Genomic DNA, 5,851 nt, shown 5'->3' with positions numbered 1-5,851 from the left:
AATAATATGGTAAGTTCTTATAAATTTTTTATTTATCACAAATTTAATGACGTATGACCCATGCTGGTGCTATGTCATTGTAAGCCCACTACGGTTCTAAATATTCTACTTATATAGAATCTAATCACAAAATCAAACATAATTCCTTATGCGTGAAAGTTATTTTATTGGAATGGAGATTGTCTCAATAACATGATTATAATGGATGATTTTTATTACATCATTCAACAATTATAAAAAGGTAAAATATAATTGAACCCAAAAAATAATTAATAATAATTAAAAAAAAAAACTCTAGGGCCCGCACTATCGCCTTTAAGTAGGGGAAAGAGAAAGCCCGACCATATGCTTTATATGCTTGAAATATGTACATCAAACAAATAAATGTAAATTGTGAATGGTGTTATTTTGTACATATGACTAATGTCTAGTGCATCTTATCAATGGCACTACAAAAAATTTGCTTTTTTGCGACGGTAAAATACCGTCGCAAATACCCAAAACCCCGTCTCAAAAGCTTTTTTGCGACGACAGCGGGCTTTTAGCGACAGTAAAAGGGGGGTCGCAACAAAGGGGGTTGCTAAAGGCCTTTAGCAATGGTGTGACGCCGTCGCAAAATATAGGCGACGGCAAAAGTGCCTTTTAGCGACGGCAAAATACCATCGCTATTAATGTGTAGAAATTTGAAGTTTTTTAGATGGCACTGTGGTGTAGTCGCTAAAATGGTTATTTGCGACGGTAAAAATACCGTCGCTAAAAGTTTTATTTGAGACCGCAAAAATGCCGTCGCTAAAATGGTTATTTGCGACGGTAAAAATATCGTCGCTAAAAATAGTATTTGCGACGGTGAAGGATACCGTCGCTAAAAGCCTTTTGTTTCAATTAACTAATAATGCCAATATCTTTGGCGACGGCTATGCTACCGTCGCAAAAAACCTTTTTTGAGACAACATGATACCGTCTCAAAAAAATAAAAATAAAAATTGTAACATAATTATTAAAAATATGAAAATTACTTGTATTAATTGAAAATAACTATAAAAAAAATCGATAATTATATAATAATATAAAAATTCCTGTATATAAATAAAAATTCATCCATAATTAAAGTATTCTTCCATTCATAACAACACATCATCAAAATTATCCCACCACATAATGTTGCATAATACATACATAATATTCACAAATCTACATAACGTAAATAAAAAATAAAAGTATTCGTCATGATTCTTCCGTGGGTTACAAAAACAAAAATTTCTCACAATCTTCACACGCCTGCATTCCACAAGAAGCAAACTGCTACTCAGGAAATATCTGAAAATAAAAAATAAAAATAATTAATGACAATATAACTATGTGTTAATATTTTAATTACAAAAAAAATATAAAAAATTAGCTACTATATAATTACAAATATAGTTAAGTAAATAATTTTGACTAGACAGAAATCCGACCCTAACTCCCAAATCGGGAACCTAATTTGAGCCCCGTCTTTTCCCAGAAGTCTCTCGTGCCTAGGCGGTCGTGTATGCCAAGTTTCGTGCTAAACCGACGTCGTTTGGTGATTTTGAGGGGTCAACATCTCGAATTCAAGTTTCTTGAGAAACTAGTTTGCCTAGAGTGATATCCGACTCTCCCAAACCGGGAACCCGATTGGAGTCCTGTCTTCTCCCACAAGTCTCTCGTGCCTAGGTGGTCGTGTGTGCCAAGTTTCGTGCTAAACTGGCGTCGTTTGGTGATTTTGGGGGGTCAACACCTCGAATTCAAGTTTCTTAAGAAACTGGTTTACCTAGAGTGATATCCAACTCTAACTCCCAAACCGAGAACACGATTGGAGTTCTGTCTTCTCCCACAAGTTCCACGTTCCTAGGCGGTCATGTGTGCCAAGTTTCGTGCCAATCTGACCCCGTTTGGTGATTTTGGGGCGTCTACACCTCGAATTCAAGTTTCTTAAGGAACTAGTTTGCCTAGACCGAAATAGGGCTCTAACTCCCAAACCGGGAACCCGATTCGAGTCCCGTCTTCTCCCACAAGTCTCTTGTGCGTAGGCGGTCGTGTGTGCCAAGTTTTGTGCCAATCCGACCCCGTTTGGTGATTTTGGGGCGTCAACACCTCGTGTTTAATTCTTAAGGAACTAGTTTGCCTAGACCGAAATAGGGCTCTAACTCCCAAACCGGGAACCCGATTCGAGTCCCGTCTTCTCTCACAAGTCTCTCGTGCCTAGGTAGTCGTATGTGCCAAGTTTCGTGCCAATCTGACCCCGTTTGGTGAGTTTGGGGCGTCAACACCTCGAATTCAAGTTTCTTAAGGAACTAGTTTGCCTAGATCGAAATAGGGCTCTAACTCCCAAACCGGGAACCCGATTCGAGTCTCGTCTTCTCCTACAAGTCTCTCGTGCCTAGGCGATCGTGTGTGCCGAGTTTCATGTCAATCCGACCCCGTTTGGTGATTTTGGGGTGTCAATACCTCGAATTCAAGTTTTTTAAGGAACTAGTTTGCCTAAACCGAAATAGGGCTCTAACTCCCAAACCGGGAAGTCGATTCGAGTCCCGTCTTCTCCCACAAGTCTCTCGTGCCTAGGCGGTCGTGTGTGCCAAGTTTTGTGCCAATCCGACCCCGTTTGGTGATTTTGGAGCATCAACACCTCGAATTCAAGTTTCTTAAGGAACTAGTTTGCCTAGACCAAAATAGGGCTCTAACTCCCAAACCGAGAACCCGATTCGAGTCCCGTCTTCTCCCACAAGTCTCTCGTGCCTAGGTAGTCGTATGTGCCAAGTCTCGTGCCAATCCGACCTCGTTTGGTGATTTTGGGGCGTCAACACTTCGAATTCAAGTTTCTTAAGGAACTAGTTTGCCTAGACCGAAATAGGGCTCTAACTCCCAAACTGGGAACCCCATTGGAGTCCCGTCTTCTCCCACAAGTCTCTCGTGCTAAACCGACCCCTTTTGGTGATTTTGGGGCATTAACACCTCGAATTCAATTTTCTTAAAGAACTAGTTTGCCTAGAGTGAAATCCGTCTCTAACTCCTAATCCGAGAATCCGATTTGAGTCTCGTCTTCTCCCACAAGTCTCTTAGCTTACAATGCAAAGAATTCAAAGATACATTTTAGCTTAGAATGTAAACATACATTTTATACCTGATCCTCTGGTGGTGGCGTATATGGATTCTCGTCTTCTGCAAATTTCCTAAATGCCCGGTGGCCACTCCATGCATCAGGAGCCTATGATAGTCAATGCATAATGTGTTAATCATATTCGAATTTTATACATAATGTTGTGTGAAAATTTAACTATCAAATAATTTAATTTATATCAAACCTGTCTGTTGGGATCCACACTTGCCCCCTGTGACACAAAGGCCTTCATCTCAGCTCTCAGCTGCTGTAAATGTGTAGAGAACACTGCTCGCAGCCTCTTCCTCAACTCATCCCTTAGCTCCGCACGAACCTGCTGGGTGATCTGAACAATAGTCGATGGCTGGGGTGCTGACTATGACGGCCCAGCACCATTTTTATACACTGCTCTCCGAGGCACAGTTCTCCCGTATGTGCGACAATATCCATGATTGTCATGACCTATCAACTCATGGAAAATGGCATTCCTAGCCTCCAAAGTCCGACAATCCTCAGGTAGCATAGAGAGTTGGCCATTAAACTCATCCTGTATTGAATAAGATATACAAGTATATGCCAAATCAAGATGGTTGACACACAAAAAATAAAAAATAAACTTTAAATACAATCAAAGGTGTTTGGAAACTACCAAGGTCTGGATAACCTCTGGGTCATCTGCTCTACATGTCATAAGCCAAATATTAATCCTATCAGTAGACTCCCCCTTATTGGTCATCTACATTTTTTTTAGAAATATGAAAATTAGAATCCAAATAATTTGCAAATATACAATGTTTATTTATATGCAAAAATAAAACAATAAAATACAAACCTCATGCCGTATCTGAGCGAAAGTAGTACGTCCTATGGTATGAGCTATGCCGTGAGCTCGTCGATTTTTAGTGTTCCTAGTTGCAATTTTCTATAACAGGCTCAACAAATGTAAGTATATAAATATGATTTGTATGTTTACATATCATACATATAACTTATTTGTATACCTCAGCATCGGAAGTACGCCAATACTCCACAAGTTCTTCCCACTGGCTTGGCACAATGTGCAAAGGAACATCATCCTTCAGATTAGGATCTTCGCTTCTAGGCTTGAAATACTTAGACTTAATCTTATTCTTGTGATCCTTCCATATGCTGTTACAGTTTTTCATGTAGATTAGCTTGTACTCCTCTGGACATATATTCAAATTGTCCTATAAAACACAATTTTAAAGTTTAAATAATAATAACACCATTTTGGAATTTAAATTTTTGGACAAAAATATACTTTTACCTTCACATTCTTCCAGATAGCATCAAGAATGTCATCAGGCACAGTGTTCTAGTCAAGAAAAGTAAGAGGAACAATGTTACTATTTCGCACAATAATGCCAAGTTGAGTAGTTAACTTAGACATGTTATCCCCTATTGGACAGTAATTTTCATCAAATTGTATGTCCAACTTTGTACCAGTACCCCACTCCCTAATGCCCTTGGCACATCCTCTACCACGCCTACTCGAGGTTGATGAAGAACTAACATGACCTGCGAGATACAATAAGAATAAACAATATGCAATGATAATAAACAAATGCAAATTTAAATAATGTCAATACAAATCAATTTCTTATACCTGAGGGAGGCTGTGAAGAAGTCGAAGGGTCTGAAAAATACAATGAAAATAAACAAGTTATATGTAATGAGAACAAATAAATATATATTTAAATAATTTTCATACAAATCAAAACAAATTTATATACCTGCGGATGGCTCATAAGCCGATGACTCTAGTCGGGATGATAGCTGCTGCGGTGCCACGGATGGTGGACGCACCGATGGTAGGCCTAGAGGCTGAGTAGATGATAGCTGCTGTGGTGCCACTGATGGGGGTCGATGCGGTGGCACTAATGGCCCCTCTCATGGTGTTCGCTGTGATGCCTCCTCTAATGGTGGTGCCACTGATGGTGGATGCACCAATGGTAGGTGTGGAGGCTGAGTAGATGATAGCTGCTGTGGTGCCACCAATGGTGGTCGATGTGGTGGCTGGTCAGATAGTGGTGGCTCTAATGGCCCTTCTGATGGTGGTCGATGTGATGCCTTCTCTGATGGTGGTGCCGCTGATGTCCTCTTACGTACCATGCCGGACATCATGCGCTGAGGATGATCAAGCTTCCTCTTCCTTCCCATAATAATCTGCAAGTAATATAACATTAATTGACATTAAAAACATAGACAATGGTTTGTCATCAACTATAATATGACATTAATTGAACTAATGTGTTTCCCACCCTTGCATCATCTTTTTTAGAGCTTTTAAATACTATTTTTCAGAGCTATTTCAGTGGCTAAAAACATGTTTTGAAGTTCAAAATTGGAGGGGTTAGCTCCCCCTTCTTGTGTCTTGCTTACTAGTCTAGCATGCTTCATATTTTAGCCTATTATTCTAGCTTGTGTTAGCTTAATTTCAGAATGTTTTAAGCTATATTTTGGACTATTTTACCTCTGTTTTGGGCCGGTTGTCGCTTTTGAGCCTTGTGTGGCATAGTTGTAGGGTTAATTCCTTCACTAGCTCATTATTTTAGGCCTTTAAACATGAGTTGCTTGGGTTGGTTGCATGTTGTAGTATCATTTTGCATATAATTTCAGCATATACAGGTCTGTCACATTCTCATTTGTTTCACTCTTTCAATTGCTTTTGAGAGTTGTTTCAAGGTTGGGATCTTTTAAGCTTGAGATAGA

General features: G+C 39.5%; 1 long non-coding RNA gene across 1 annotated transcript; it reads right to left on the bottom strand.

Moving 5' to 3' along the window:
• Positions 1-4,453: 4,453 nt before the first annotated feature.
• LOC145796578 (uncharacterized) lies at positions 4,454-5,067 on the bottom strand. Its single transcript, XR_014337064.1, has 3 exons — positions 4,873-5,067; positions 4,746-4,775; positions 4,454-4,657 (listed from the first exon to the last, which is right to left on the bottom strand). It is a non-coding gene; the product is annotated as an uncharacterized LOC145796578 (long non-coding RNA).
• Between the last annotated feature and the right edge of the window lie 784 nt (positions 5,068-5,851).

Source organism: Camellia sinensis, chromosome 8, assembly GCF_055761805.1.
Source record: "Camellia sinensis isolate YWXY chromosome 8, ASM5576180v1, whole genome shotgun sequence".
NCBI lineage: Eukaryota > Viridiplantae > Streptophyta > Magnoliopsida > Ericales > Theaceae > Camellia > Camellia sinensis.
Note: the sequence above shows the minus strand (reverse complement) of the source record. Positions and strands in the feature narration are given on the sequence as shown.